This window comes from Vulpes lagopus, chromosome 23 (genome assembly GCF_018345385.1).
Source record: "Vulpes lagopus strain Blue_001 chromosome 23, ASM1834538v1, whole genome shotgun sequence".
Lineage (NCBI taxonomy): Eukaryota > Metazoa > Chordata > Mammalia > Carnivora > Canidae > Vulpes > Vulpes lagopus.
The window spans coordinates 49089888-49106477 of NC_054846.1; the positions used below are offsets into that span (position 1 = coordinate 49089888).

General features: G+C 41.1%; 1 protein-coding gene across 3 annotated transcripts in view; it reads right to left on the reverse strand.

Annotated features, from left to right (window-relative positions):
* The window catches only part of TESK2 (testis associated actin remodelling kinase 2), a 144266-nt gene extending 128782 nt beyond the window's left edge, over positions 1–15484 (reverse strand). For all 3 annotated transcript variants that reach the window (XM_041738221.1, XM_041738219.1, XM_041738218.1), the window contains exon 1: positions 15144–15484. The gene's annotated coding sequence lies outside the window, so the exon portion shown is untranslated. The remainder of the gene's footprint in view (positions 1–15143) is intronic.
* Between the last annotated feature and the right edge of the window lie 1106 nt (positions 15485–16590).

A 16590-nucleotide genomic window follows, 5' to 3' on the forward strand; every position in this document is an offset into this window, starting at 1 on the left:
TTCATTGATAAAGCAGCAGCAAAGTTTGAGAAGATTGACTCCGATTTGGAAAGTACTACTACTGTGGTAAGTAAAATGTTATTAAAAAGGGTCACATGCTACAGAGGAATCATTCATGCAAGTAAGAGAAAATCAGTGTCTTATTTTAAGAAATTGCTTCAGCCACCCCAAACTTGATCAATCACTGTGCTGACCAGGCAGGAGCCATCAACATCGAAACAAGACTCTCCACCAGCAAAAAGATTGTGACTCGCTGAAAGCTGAGATGATGGCTAGCATTTTGTAGCAATAAAGTACAGTTAACCACTGAACAACTAATGTTTGAACTACATGGGCCCAGCTATGAGTTTTTTATAAATATAGTACAATACAGAAAGGTATTTTCTCTTCCTTATGACTTTCTTAATAACATTTTCTTTTCTGTAGCTTACTTTATTGTAAGAACACAATACATGAAATAGGGGTATGTAGGTGGCTCATTCAATTGGGTGTCCAACTCTTGATTTGGCTCAGCTTTTGATCTCAGGGTTGTAAGATCAAGCCCTGTGTTGGGCTCTGTGCTCAGTGGGAAGTCTGCTTGAAATTCTCTCTCTCCCTCTGCTCTGCTCCTCCCCCTCCCCCTCTGCCTTGTCCCGACACTTGCTCTAAAATAAACAAATCTTAAAAAAAAAAAAACAACACAGCACATAACATAAATACAAAATATGTGTTAATCAACTGTTTCTATTATTGGTAAGGCTTCCAATCAACAGTACACTATTAGTAGTTAAGTTATATGCAGACTTTCAACCATGCAGGTGGTTGGCACCCCAACCCCTGTGTTATTCAGAGTCCACTGTATTGTTTAACCTGTCTACATATTTTTTATGCATAATGCTACTGCACACTTAATAGACTATAGTATAGCATAAACATAAATTTTATATGTACTAAGAAATCAAAATTTTCACTTTGCTCACTTTATTGTGATATTCACTTTATTGCAGAATGGAATAAATCTGCATCATCTACAAGGTATGCCTGTACAGCACAGATATCACAAACACCAACACTAGAAATGTAAAAACCAACTACTCTTATGTTGTATGAATGAGTACTTATTGCTTGGAACAAAATTTCTAACAAAGTAGCAAATATATATTCAAAAACTGCTATTCTCAAATGGTTTAGATGGAATACCATATGATGGTGAACTGTGCTAGATAATTCGAGAGGAATCTAGTGATGACATAGATACCAAAGTTGAAAAAGTATACAGAGGCATAAAATTTCATGAAATGAGAGCAGGAAAAGTGTGATCTTTATAAAATAAAATATTATCATATATTTAAAATACATGTGTGTGACTAAAATAAGCAGAACAAGTCTTAAAAATTCCGATTCCAGGGACGCCTGGGTGGCTCAGCGGTTTAGCGCCACCTTCCACCCAGGGTGTGATCCTGGAGACCCGGGATTGAGTCCCATGTCGGGCTCCCTGCATGGAGCCTGCTTCTCCCTCTGCCTGTGTCTCTGCCTCTCTCTCTCTCTCTCTCTCTCTCTCTCTCTCTCCGTCTCTCATGAATAAATAAATAAATAAAATCTTAAAAAAAAATTCCGATTCCAACTTAGTACCCTAATGATCTTGGACACATTACTTAAATTCTGCTCTTATCTATGAAATAGATATATTAACTATATTTCATTGAGTTATTATAAGAATTAAAGGATAAAATACTAAGAAGTTAAAGGATAAAAATGCATATATGAAGTACCAGGCAAGGTGCCTGTCACACAGTAAGAATTTAATAAATGTGAATTCCCTTTCCTCTCCCTTCCCTGTTCTACCCTTAATCCTAGTACTGAATGTTACAAGTGTTACAACAAATTAAGACTTTTTTTTTCTTCTTTATGATAGCTTTTCAGTTACCAACCCTTCCCCAAGGCAAATATACAAAGTCTTTCAGGTTTCCCATGGAACATGGCATCAAGATCTTCCTGGCTACCTTCTTTAAAGTTTAGCCTTAAATGCCATCCAAACTGTCAAAGCCCTGCTAAAAACACAATAGCAAAAAAAAATGTACACAGTATTAAATATATAATCTAACTAGGACAAAATTGAATAGGACTATTATTTCCCATAATCTGCATATAAAAAAACATAGTTTCTGATCTAAGCATACTAAATGTAGCTATAACTTTGTAAACTAGAACATGAAACTTGACACAAGGTAAACTGATATCAGAACCCATTCAAATAAGCTGAAATGCTAACGTACTAGGAGGATGTGCAAATTTCCAGGATATCTTTTGATAAATGTTCCTATTTTAAGAAGAACTGAACATGATCACTTAGGTCAGATAGGCAACTCATCTCTTCTGATAAAGTGAGTTAAAAGGCTGTTTCAGGGCAACCTGGGTGGCTCAGCAGTTAAGCGCCGCCTTCAGCCCAGGGCCTGATCCTGGAGACCCAGGATTGAGTCCTGCGTCGGGCTCCCTGCATGGAGCCTGCTTCTCCCTCTGCCTGTGTCTCTGCCTCTCTCTCTCTCTCTCTCTCTCTCTCATGAATGAATGAATAAAATCTTTAAAAAAAAAAAAAAAGAAGAAGAAGAAGGAGGAGGAGGAGGAGGAGGAGGAGGCTGTTTCAGAGACTGTGGGAAAGAAAGCAATCAAGAGGAAAGAGGAAGTTAGTTCTGGGGTTAGGTAGGCTATTCTATAGTTTACATTACAAAGGTCAAAGGAGGACTCTGATAAAAGGGAAAACAAAAATAATAGCATGAAGTATTATCAAAGAATATTCTCCCAAAAATATATTTATTCAACCTTGTTTTTTTCTCCAACGTATTATTTCCACCAATGGGCAATATTTTATAGCCATTAAAAAAATGACAACTGGGATCCCTGGGTGGCGCAGCGGTTTGGCGCCTGCCTTTGGCCCGGGGCGCGATCCTGGAGACCCGGGATCGAATCCCACGTCGGGCTCCCGGTGCATGGAGCCTGCTTCTCCCTCTGCCTACGTCTCTGCTTCTCTCTCTCTCACTGTGTGCCTATCATAAATAAATAAAATTAAAAAAAAATAAAAAAAATGACAACTACAATAAGCACACAAAGATATATGTAAAAGAATATTACCTTAAAAAAAAGAATATTACCTTAGACACTGTCATTATCAGTAACAGGATAAAACCAAAGACAATCCAAATGTCCATCAACAGGGATAAGTTAAATAAATTATAGTACTCCATATAATTTAATATTATATAGTCATTAAAAGAACAAGGTTGGGATGGCTGGGTGGCTCAGTGGTTGAGCATTTGCCTTCAGCTCAGGGCGCGACCCAGAGTCCCAGAATCGAGTCCCACATCGGGCTCCTTGAGGGGAGCTTGCTTCTCCCTCTGCCTGTGTCTCTGCCTCTCTCTCTGTGTCTCTCATGAATAAATAAATAAAATCTTTAAAAAATATATTTTTTCTTTCCAAGTTCAAGAAAAAAATCCAATTCCAGTTTTAAACGTTTTATTTGATATAATTATGATGCTTTAAGAGAGTCTTTAATGTGATTTCCTTAAACTTATTATGAAGCCCCAACAAGACCAGAACTTTACTATGCCAGAGGATTTATCTGGTCTTAAGAATACAAAGGAGGAAAAAAAAAAAAAAAAGAATACAAAGGAGGGACGCTTAGGTGGCTCAGCGGTTTAGCACCTGCCTTCGGCCCAGGGCATGATCTTGGGAGTCCCAGGATGGAGTCTTGCATCAGGCCTGCGTGGAGCCTGCTTCTCCCTCTGCCTGTGTCTCTGCCTCTCTCTCTGTGTCTCTCATGAATAAATAAATAAAATCTTAAAAAAAAAAAAAAAATCCAAAGGAAAGAGCACACAACTATTTAAAAAGGTATTTTCGGGCAGCCCGGGTAACTCAGCGGTTTAGCACCGCCTTCAGCCCAGGACCTGATCCAGGAGACCCAGGATCCAGTCTCACATCAGGCTCCCTGCCTGGAGCCTGCTTCTCCCTCTGCCTGTATCTCTGCCTCTCTCTCTCTCTGTCTCTCATGAATAAATAAATAAAATCTTGGGATCCCTGGGTAGCGCAGTCGTTTAGAGCCTGCCTTTGGCCCAGGGCGCGATCCTGGAGACCCAGGATTGAATCTCACCTCAGGCTCCCTACATGGAGCCTGCTTCTCTCTCTGCCTATGTCTCTGCCCCTCTCTCTCTCTCTCTCTCTCTCTCTCTCTATCATGAATAAATAAATAAAATCTTAAAAGAAAAAGAAAAAGAAAATGAAAATATTTTAAAAAATAAAATTAGAAAAAAGGGATCCCTGGGTGGCTCAGCGGTTCGGTGCCTGCCTTTGGCCCAGGGCCTGATCCTGGAGATCCGGGATCGGGTCCCATGTCGGGCTCCCGGCATGGAGCCTGCTTCTCCCTCTGCCTGTGTCTCTGCCTCTCTCTCTCTCTCTCTATCATGAATAAATAAATAAAATATTAAAAATAAATAAAAAATAAAATAAAATAAAATAAAATAAAAAGGTATTTTCTCATAATGCCCATCTTCATAGGTCTTTATATATACACATTTATTTCCTTGCAAATAAAGGGTTACTTTCAGTCCAAAATTTCACTCCCATCTAAATACATCTGTCTGGGATGCCCGGGTGGCTCAGCGGTTGAGGTCATAATCCTACAATCCCAGGATCAAGTCCTGCATCGGGCTCCCTGCATGGAGCCTGCTTCTCCCTTTGCCTGTGTGTCTGCCTCTCTGTGTCTCTCATGAATAAATTAAAAAAAACATTTAAATAAATACATACATACATACATATATATATACATCTGTCTTTGGGATGCCTGGGTGGCTCTTGGTTTCCACTTGGGTCATGACATCCAAGTCATGGGATCAAGCTCCTTTCAGACTCAGTGCAGTTTGCTTGGGATTCTCTCCTTCTACCTCTGTCCCTCTTCCTGCTAGCAAGTGTGCACTCTTTCTCTCTCTAAAATAAATAAATAAAATCTTTTAAAATAATCTATCTTTGATAAAATTTCTACTATTTCATAGGCATGAAAGATTTCAGCATCATTTCAGACTAGCCAAAAGGAAGTAAACTATAACCTGTCACAGTTCATATAACACACATGACAGATAATCTTCAATGACATTTGCTGCATGTGTAATTCTTTAGTCTGGCTTTCAAAGACCATGCTCTAGTAAAACTGGCCTAATCATGCCCCAGACTTAACTCACCTTTCAAGTGTAGCTTTCCCTTCCTATCTCAGCTGAAGTGATATTCACCTCATTCTAGCTATTATACTCAATGTCTTCTTGGTTTTCCTTTTGCCACTCTTGCACCTCTTCCAATCTATTCTCCAAGGGGAGTAAACTTTTAAGAACTCTTCATATGTCATACAAAGGCTCTTTCATCTTTGGCCTCAACCCTCATCTCTCTCTACTCCTTTCCCCACTGCCAAAATCTACTGCAGACACAGTAGTTCTATAAGAACTACTTATAGAGCTCTACTCACACTTCAATGCCTTCAACAGGTAATATTCTTTCTCCCTGACTTCTTCTACATAGCTCTCTCAGTAATCATCTCACAGGGGAAGTGTCCTCTGACCCCTCAATCTCCTTTCTGTGTATGTGCTTTGATAATGCTTGCACAAATCTCTGTTACAGTAATTACACAGTATTTCAACTGTTGTTTATCCATCTCTTTCATTGGACTATGAGCTCTGTAAGGACTTAGACTCAAACTTACCTCCAAATGAATTGTGGCATACAAATTTCAATATGAATCAAAATTTACAGTAGATAAAAAAGACAATAAATAGGCCATTCATTCCATACTTTTATGTAAAAGCATATTAATTTTTCATTCACTCAGTCAACATTTATTTAGTACTTACTAGGTGACAGACACTATGCCAAACCCTAGAGAGCTGGTGATGACAAAACAGACATATACATAAAAAGTACAAAAAGAATTCTGAGAGTATATAGTCCAAATTGTTAAAATTGGCCATTAACTTTTAGGAACTAGGGAAGATATGAAAAATTTATATCTTAAAAAAAAAACAAGAAAAATTTATATCTTTTCCTTTAAAATAACCTCTATTTCCCTATTTTTCCTTAATGAAAATGCATTAATTTTATAATCACACACACACACACACACACACACACACACACACACACGAGGTGTCCTCACAAATTACAAATTCCTACCAATCAGCAGAAATACAATACCCAAGGTAAACCATGTATAAATTTGTGGATCATAGCTAATGTGATAGCAAAACAATTTTTGAGAACTTTCAGATTTAAGATTTTTTTTAAGATTTTATTTATTTATTCATGAGAGACACACACAGAAAGAAAGAGAGAGAGAGAGGCAGAAACACAGGCAGAGGGAGAAGCAGGCTCCATGCAGGATGCCCAATGCGGGACTCAATCCCGGGATCTCTATCCCGGATCATGCCCTGGGCTGAAGGGAGGCACTAAACCTCTGAGCCATCCAGGCGGCCTGAACTTTCAGATTCTAATTATAGAATTCTAATATAGGGATCCCTGGGTGGCGCAGCGGTTTAGCGCCTGCCTTTGGCCCAGGGTGCGATCCTGGAGACCCAGGATCGAATCCCACGTCGGGCTCCCGGTGCATGGAGCCTGCTTCTCCCTCTGCCTGTGTCTCTGCCTCTCTCTCTCTCTCTCTCTCTCTCTCTGTGTGACTATCATAAATAAAAAATAAAAAATAAAATTTAAACTTATAAAAAAAATAATTCTAATATAAATAAATAATATACAGAGGCAAAACTAAAATATGCAAAAATACTTCAGAATTTCCACAGTGCCTACTTTTGAAAAAAGATCCCATGCAAATAGTCCAAGGAAACCATCAACCACAACATCAATACCACCAATTTCCACATTGCAGAAAGAAAATTATGTCATTGTATTTCAATTAATGCAGAAGAGAGGGGATCCCTGGGTGGCTCAGCAGTTTAGCGCCTGCCTTTGGCCCAGGGCACGATCCTGGAGTCCTGGGATCGAGTCCCATGTCGGCTCCTGGCATGGAGCCTGCTTCTCCCTCTGCCTGTGTCTCTGCCTCTCTCTCTCTCTCTCCCTCCCTCTATGTCTACCATAAATAAATAAATAAATAAATAAATAAATAAATAAATAAATAAATAATCTTTAAAAAAAATAATGAAGAGAATACATCCTTTATACAATTTATTCAGGAGACAAATAAATAACATATTTTATCTGTATAATGATTTACAGTTTATAGTTCACAAAGTACTTTGACCATCAAAATAGTTCTCTTTTCTTGTTCCCACTAGAAAGATAAAAAGTGAAGGAGTAAAATGGAGAAGGCCTTTCTAACTATGACTCAAAATCCAAAAGCCATAAAAGATTAAGATATTTGTCTACTTAAAAAAAGAAAAATTGGTCTACATAAAAATGCACCTAAATCTAAAAGTTTTGCAGGGAAATAAAGTAAGTCACAAGACATATACCAAAATGGGAAAATATCTGTAATACATAATACATACCACAGAAAAAAACCTATGACATATATATGAATTATATAAAATATATATGTGTGCATGTATATATATGTATAATATGTAAAGAGAGACATAGAAATCAACAGAAAAGAGACATGAAAAATAAGAATTTAAACAGGTAGCTTACAGAAAATGAAATATGAATAACTTAGAGCACCTGGGTGGCTCAGTCAGGTTTAGTGTCAACACTTGGTTTTGGCTCAGGTGGTGCTCTGAGAGTCATGGGATCTAGTCCCAAGTTGGGCTCTGTGCTCAGTGTGGAGTCTGCTTGTCCCTCTCATTCTCCTCCCACTCACTTACTTGTGTGTGCTCTCTCTCTCAAATAAATAAATAAATAAATAAATAAATAAATAAATAAATAAATAAAATATTTTTTAAAAAAGAAATATGAATAACATAAAACGATGCTTAACTTTAACATAATTTTCTAAAACTTAAAACTACTCTGAGGTACCACTTTTCTCTGTCAGACCGGCAAAAATTCAACTTTGATAACAGCAAAGTACAGTATTAATAATGCTGATCTTAGGGCTAGAGTACTTAGTTTGAATTTTTGCCATAGTACTCATATGCTTTAGGTATTACGTCTCTTAAATTCTACTTTGATAACAGCAAAGTACAGTATTAATAATGCTGATCCTAGAGCTAGAGTACTTAGTTTGAATTTTTGCCATAGTACTCATATGCTTTAGGTAAGTCTCTTAAATTCTCTTCAATTTATTCACATGAAAAAGAGAGATAATGATTAGTCTCCCCCTGTACTCTCCCCTCTTCAAGTAAAGATTTTCAAAAAGTTTCAAAAAAGATATTAGTAAATTTTTTAAAAGATTTATTTATTTATTTATTCATGAGAGGCATAGAGGCAGACACAGGCAGAGGGAGAAACAGGCTCCCTGTAGGGAGCCTGATGCGGGACTCTATCCCAGACCCCAGGGATCATGCCCTGAGCGAAAGCCAGACTCTCAGCCACTGAGCCACCCAGGCATTCTGGGATATTAGTAAGATTAAATGAATATATATAAAGTATTTTGAATAATATCTGCACTTAGTAAGCACCTAAGTATTACCTATGATATAGCTAATGTTGGTGAGTGAACAGTCAATGTATATTAGAACAACTTTAAGCAAAGCAATTTGGCAATATTTCATAGTTATAAATGCATATATTCTTTGACTTATAAATCCCACTTTTTGGGCAGCCCGGGTAGCTCAGCAGTTTAAATAAAATCTAAATCAATCAATCAATCCCACTTTCTGGGGTGCTTGGGCGGCTCAGTCAATTAAGAACCTGCTTTCAGATCAGGTCATGATCCTAGAGTCCTCGGGTCAACCCCCGCCTGGAGTTCCCTGCTCTCCCTCTGCCCCTCCCTCCACTTGTGCTCTCTCTCAAGTAATAAAATCTTTAAAAAAAAAAAAAAAAAAGATCTTATTTATTTATTCATGAGAGTAAATGCCTCTCTTTTTTTTCCTCTCTTCACAGAGAGAGAGGCAGAGAAACAGGCAGAGGGAGAAGCAGGCTCCCCATGGAAAGCCTGATGCTGAACTCGATCCCAAGACCCCAGGACCACGATCAGAGCCAAAGGCAGACGCCCAACCACTGAGCCACCCAGGGTCCCATCAAGTAAATAAAATCTTAACAAAAAAAAAAAAAAGAAAAGAAAGAAAAAGAAACCCAGTTCCTGCCAATTTATAACTACCCTTGCACACATGTAAAACAACCTATGTTCAAGATACGACATATATCTTCCTTACAGAATTGTTTATAATATAAAAAACCTGGAAGTAATACAAATGTCCAACAATAAGGAACCAAATAAATTATGATAGAGTATTCAATGGAATACTATGCAAGTGTTTGTGTATTTGTTTTTTTATTTGAGAGAGAGAAAGAGCAGGGGGGAGGGGAAGAGGGAGAGGGAGAGGGAGAGAATCTCAAACAGACTACCTGCTATACCTGATAAGTGTGTAGCCTGACTTGGGGATGGATTCCATGACCCTGAGATCATGACCTAAGCCAAAACCAAGAGTTGACCACTCAACCTACTGAGCCACCCAGGTACCCTTCCCTGCTCCCTCTCTTTAAAAACAAGGGTGGGGGAGGGGAATAAGGTACACCTAGCTGGTTCAGTCAGTGGAGTGTGTGACTTTTGATCTCAGGTGAGTTTGAGCCCCATGCTGGGCACAGAGCTTACTTTAAAAAAAAATAAGAAAAATAAGATTATATATTCATATTTGTAATCATTTGCCTAAAGCAAGTCTAAAAGAATATAGAGAAACTAAGTAGGAGTGCCTGGCTGGTTCAGCCAGTAGAGCATGCAATTTGATCTCAGGGTCCTGAGTTCAAGCCCCACATTAAGCATGAAGGAAGGAAGGAAGGAACGAACGAACAAATAGCAAAAGTTGGGAGGGGGGTATGGAACTGGGAGGATGGGGGATAGGCACAGGAGTGAGACTTTCACTGTTTATATAAAATATATAAATATGAAAACATTTATTTAACCATTTGAATGTATTACCTATTCAAAGATTAAATTAAAAAAAAACTAAAAAATAAATAAAAAATAAATAAAAAAATTTAAAAAAAACTAAATCCAAATAAATAAATAAATAAATAAATAAATAAATAAAACTAAATCTCACAGAGGATAAGAAATTTGCCTACAATCATTTAATAATAATAAAGTTGATTATATTTAGGACTTTTTTTTTTCCTTATATCAAACCTGCCTTTCTAAAATTTTTAGGAATGGAAGATTTTAAAATTATCACAAATAATTTTTATTTTATTTTTTTAATATTTTTATTTATTTATGATAGTCACACAGAGAGAGAGAGACGCAGAGACACAGGCAGAGGGAGAAGCAGGCTCCATGCACCGGGAGCCCGATGTGGGATTCGATCCCGGGTCCCCAGGATCGCGCCCTGGGCCAAAGGCAGGCGCCAAACCGCTGCGCCACCCAGGGATCCCAGGACCCCTTTTTAATTTAAAAAAAAAAAAGGGTCCTGGGATCCCTGGGTGGCGCAGCGGTTTAGCGCCTGTCTTTGGCCCAGGGCGCGATCCTGGGGACCCGGGATCGAATCCCACATCGGGCTCCCGGTGCATGGAGCCTGCTTCTCCCTCTGCCTGTGTCTCTGCCTCTCTCTCTCTCTCTCTTTCTCTGTGACTATCATAAATAAATAAAGATTTAAAAAAAAAAAAACTATCCATTCAGGATACATAAGTTTTTAAAAATAAATAAATAAATAAATAAATAAATAAATAAATAAATAAAAATAAAATAAAATAAAATAAAATAAAATAAAATAAAATAAAATAAAATAAAATAAAATAAAATAAAAAGGGGTCCTGCCTGGCTCAGTTGGTGGAACATGTGACTCTTGATCTCAGGGCCCTGAGTTTGAGCCCCAAATTAAGGCCTAGAGCTTACTTTAAAAAAAATGGGGGTGGGGGGGGCACGCCTGGGTGGCTCAGTGAGGTAAGTGTTAGTTAAGCATCTGTCTTTGGCTCAAGTCAAGATCTCAGGATCCTGGGATCCAGCCTCTCAATATCCAACCAACCAACCAGCTCCCTGCTCAGTAAGGAGTCTGCTTTCTCTTCCTCTCCCTCTCCCCACACTCATGTGGGCTCGCGCGCTCTCGCTCTCTCTCTCTCTCTCTCTCTCTCTAACAAATAAAATCCTTTTTTAAAAAAGCAATTAAAAGGGATCCCTGGGTAGCTCAGTGGTTTACAAGCCCTGCCTTCAGCAGAGGGTGTGATTCTGGAGTCCTGGGATGGAGTCCCATATCGGGCTCCCTGCAGGGAGCAGGCTTCTCCCTCTGCCTGTGTCTCTGCCTCTCTCTCTATGTCTCTCATAAATAAAAAATAAAATTTTTAAAAAGCAATTAAAAATTTAATTATCACAAGTAGGCCTCTCTCTGAAACAACCACCCACTCTGAGTGCTCAGCAAAAATAATCCTAGTGAGACCATACTGAAGTAATCTCCATATGATGACTTGGAAAATAGTATAATACCATTGTTGGTCTGAAACATTCAGCATCACCCACACTATACATTGTAATAACTGGGCTTCATTTACTGGAAGGAGATGAAATTCTTATAAAAGCCCTTATCATAGGTTTCAAATTCCAACACAATGCTCATTTTGCTGAACAATGAAGTATACAACATTAAGAATATATCTAAAAACACTTTTACATAGGGAAAAAAAAAAAACATTAAAGCAAGTCAGCTTTCTACTTTAAGTAAGCCAGAGAATAAGTACACATAAATATGTAATTTTCCTTTTACAATTAATATAAACACAAAATGTTATCTGGGGTGGAGAGTCCCTAGCTTAGCCTCTCAACACCTACATTTTTAAACAGAATTAAACAGGCCCACCGTATACCAAATCTCAAAAGATCTGTATTTGAGACCATTCCAAATATACATCTGTATGAGAGAATAATACATCATAGATCCAGGGCACAGGAACTCAACATTAATTCACACAAACATCTGTATTACCTAGTACTATTTTCTAACAAGTAATAGGGAACCTCCAGTTCAATCCTGGGTCCCTCAGTTCTGAGCAGCCCCACCTATAGAACCCAGTATCTCCTCTACTCCATTTCCTGAGATCATACTGGGCAATTATGACATCCATACCAATGACATATTCAACACACTTCACAGCCCTGTAACCTCTCATTACTTCAATAACCTATACTTCCATTCCCCTTCAACTGCACTACGGCAGTTATACCCTGCTGGTTTTTTGGGGTTTTTTTTTTTTTTTTTTTTTTTTTTTTTTTTTTTTTTTTTTATGATAGTCACACAGAGAGAGAGAGAGAGAGAGAGAGGCAGAGACACAGGCAGAGGGAGAAGCAGGCCCCATGCACTGGGAGCCCGACGTGGGACTCGATCCCGGGTCCCTAGGACCGCGCCCTGGGCCAAAGGCAGGCGCCAAACCGCTGCGCCACCCAGGGATCCCTTTTTGGGGTTTTCTTACCTTGAAATATTGAACTCTTGAACTCTCAGCTGTCCTATTCTATATTTCTTTATTATTTTTTAAAATAATTTATTTATTCATTCCTGACAGACACAGAGAGAGAGGCAGAGACATAGGGAGAGGGAGAAGTGGGCTCCCCAAAGGGAGCCCAATGTGGGACTGGATCCCAGGATCATGCCCTGAAACAAAGGCAGACAGTCAACCACTGAGGCACCCAGATGCCCCTCTTTATTATTTTTAGTAATCTCTACACCAAATGTGGAGCTCAAATTCACAACCCCTAGATCAAAAGCCCCACACTCCTCCTCCTCCTACTTGACTCAGCCAGGCACCCCTCCATTCTATATTAAAGAAACTGGTCCTTAACCACATTTTTTTTTATTTTTATTTTTTTTTAATTTAAGACACACACAGAGAGAGAGGCAGAGACACAGGTAGAGGGAGAAGCAGGCTCCCTGTGGGGAGCCTATGCAGGACTTGATCCCAGGATCCTGGGATCATGACCTGAGGCAAAGGCAGATGCTCAACCACTGAGCCACCCAGGTGCTCCTTCAACTACATGTACCATAGTGGGGGGAAAAAAAAAAAAGAGGTGTCAGGGCTAGACAGATTTTGTTCAAATTCTTGCCTACAGTTTTCTCAATTGTCAAAGAGGAATACTGATACCTATACCACAAGGCTGTTGTGATCCATAAAGCATCTTAACAGAACCTGACATAGAGCATATTTTCAATAAAGCTGTTACTTACCATCAGCTCTCTTTCACAATCACACTTGCTCAAAGAGTAATTTTACTCACTGCCTTCCATTTATTCCTCAGTCCTTCATGATCTATTGCTATCATTGCCACTGTTGCACAATTCAAAGTATCTTTCAGGGGAAACAAATGATCTTCTAATTGCTAAATTCAGTGGTTTCATTCTAATCCTCATTCTACTCAGCCTTTGCAGCACCTGACAGTGACGGTCATCCTGTCCCATTTTGAAACCCTCTTCCTTTGATTTCTATTATAATGTTATCCTGTTCTTATTCTTGTCCCATTCCTTTAACCTCGCTTTCTCAGTCTCTCTTACCCTTCAAACAATGATGTTGCTCCTGGCTCCCCTCTTCTTTCAGTATTACCATCCCATATTAAGTCTTCAAATATCCCTGTTATACTCTCTGTTGACCCTCTCTCCCAATTTTTAGACCTAATTTCTAGCAAACCAGAGTCTCCCAAGTTTTAGACCCAAGTTTCCAGCAAACCACAGTGATATCTGAAAAACACCTCAAATTAGGGATGTTTGTGTGGCTCAGGGGTTGAGCATCTGCCTTTGGTTCAGGTCATGAACCCCGGGTCCTGGGATCAAGTCCCACAGGGTTCCCTGCAGGGAGCCTACTTCTCTCTCTGCCTATGTCTCTGCCTCTCTGTGTGCCTCTTATGAATAAATAAATGAAATCTTAAAAAAAGAAAGAAAAAAAAAAAAAACCCTACCAATGCATCCCACCAACGAAACCAGAAACCACCCAATAACCCTCTCAACTCTGGAAACCTCATGGAATTGAAACCTGGAACTGCACACCATTCTCTTCATTTCCCTACCACTATTCCAGTTCATCCTCTCTGACCTGGATTAGCACACTGGTTTCCTGCCCACCTAGGCTTTCTGCCTCAACCCTGCCTTCACTTTCAATTCTTCCTCCACATTTTCACCAGAGATAATCAATCATACCAAACTCCTGCTTACAAAACCCTCAGTGGTGGCGGGGCACCTGCGTGGCTCAGCAGTTGAGCGGCTTTGGGCTCAAGGCGTGATCCCGGGGTCCTGGGATCCAGTACCTACCAGACTCCCTGCATGGAGCCTGCTTCTCCCTTTGCCTGTGTCTCTGCCTCTCTTTCTGTGTCTCTCATGAATAAACAAATTACATCTTAAAAAAAAAAAAAAAAAAAAAAAAACCTTCAGTGGTTCCCCATTCGTACAGAATAAAGTCCAAATTCTTCAGCAAGGTTTTCTCAGAGTTATAAAAGGAAAGGTCTTAAAATCACACAAACATGGGTTTCATTTCTAACTAAATCTAAACAACTGGCTTAATCTGGAGTCTTCCAAGCGAAGGGTAAAAGGCAGAGGAGGGAAAAGGATGGGAGGAGGGATGACAGGAGAAGAGAGAAGAGCGAGGCGGTAGTGTCTTGGGACGCGGGTGGGGGTGTGGGGAGTCCCTTCTAACGTAGAAGGGGCAAGTTTCCAGGGAAGAGTGTGTTTGAGAAAAGTCAAGTGAGGGAGTCCAGATCTCTGAGGGACAAGGGAGCCCCTCAGTGTGGAGCTGGAGCCATCTGAAACGAGTTCCCCGAGAAAATGAGGGCTTCCTGAGTCTCCGAAGTGAGAAAAGCCCCTGAGAGGAGTCAAGGACCAGGTCCCTGATACGAAGGGACTTCTAATGGGCTCCCGGCCTCGGAGGCGAGAAAGCGAGGGTAGGGGTGGGGGCTGCCCGGGACCCTGACGAAGGTGGAAAGGGAAGAGACAGGGGCCGAAGGGGTCCTGTCGGTGCTGAGACCCTAGCGCCAGGACTCCGGAGCCGCGGCGTGTGGGAGCCGCGCGCGGGCCGGGCGCCCGGAGTTTGTGCCCGACGCGCTCTCTCGGCGTTACCTGAGGCGGGACTGAGCAGCCGGAGGGGTGACTGCGCGGGCGGGAGGCGGAGGCAGCAGCAAAGCGGGAGCATAGTAGCCCTCACTGCTCGGAGGCGGCAGAGGCTCAGCCTGCGGAGGTGGTGGGGGTCCCTCGCGCAGAAGCCAGCGACTCGGCGGAACTAGCGGCGGCGAAGGACGAGGAGGCTACTGCCATGGCCCCGCAGTCGGGGCCGTTCCCCCCGTCTGCTTGGCGGGGCCAGGAGGGAGATCCCGACGGCGGGCCAGGGGAGGCAGCAGAATCTCCGCTGAGCTCCGCGGCTGCGAGCGACTGAAACGCCTGCCCAGCCAGGCAGGGGGCCTGGGGGCGGGGCCTGAGGTGAGCACGCCCCTCTCCTCAAGCCTCCGAACAGCCAATCTATCGCCAATCCTTGATACACGAGCTGGCGGAATTACCCAATTAGCATTAGGAATGCCACGTGGTATGAGGGGGACTCAATGGGCGTCGGGGAAAGCCAATCAACAGCCCCAAGCGCCAACTCGGGAGGACGAAGAGAACCAATAGGAAGGAAGAGGAGGTTAAAAACAGAGGAGGTAGTGTGTTGGGAAGGCGGAACCAAGGAGGAGGGAATACACCTGGGGGAAACCCAAGTCCCGGAGCCTCCGAAGAGGGGGCAGTAAACTCGAGAGGGACCAATCAAAATGCCAAACACATAAACGATAGGTAATTAATAAAGCTAACCGAAAATGGATTCGACTGACGCGGCTTCTCGGTTGGTGAGGGGTATAGTTAAGTGAGGACTACCTGAATATATGAACGCAGAATCCTGCAGGACCTCAGTATAGTGTAGAGGGAAAACTGATAAATCTAAACTACTGGAGATACTAAGAGTAATGGGTAGGGTTAAAATACTGAGGCAACTATTCATCTAGACTAAGATTCGATTTGGCGAAGGCTTCCTGGACATAACACTTGGGCTGGCTTGAAAACTTAAGTTTTGTTTTGTTTTTTAAGATTTTATTAATTTATTCATGATAGAGAGAGAGGCAGAGACACAGGCAGAGGGAGAAGCAGGCTCCATGGCAGAAGCCCGACGTGGGACTGGATCCTAGGACTCCAGGATCTAGCCCTGGGCCAAAGGCAGGCGCTGAACGGCTGAGCCACCCAGGGATCCCGAAAACTGAAGATTTTTAAAGACCTGGGTAGGGAGTAAGAATTCTGTTCAACCGTTCAACATGTGCATTTCCTTCCTCATGCTTTTCATATACTTGAACTTCAGGTGCTCATAATCTCTCGCCTGGGTAGATTGGAACAGGGTTAGGCTTCCAGGACTAAAGCAGGCAAGGAAACACTGGAGTATGGGCAAGGAGATACAGGCTTCCAGTAATGGAATGAGTAAGTCACAAGAATAAAAGGCACAGCAGAAGGATTATACAGTGACAGATGGTAGCTACACTTATGGTGAACA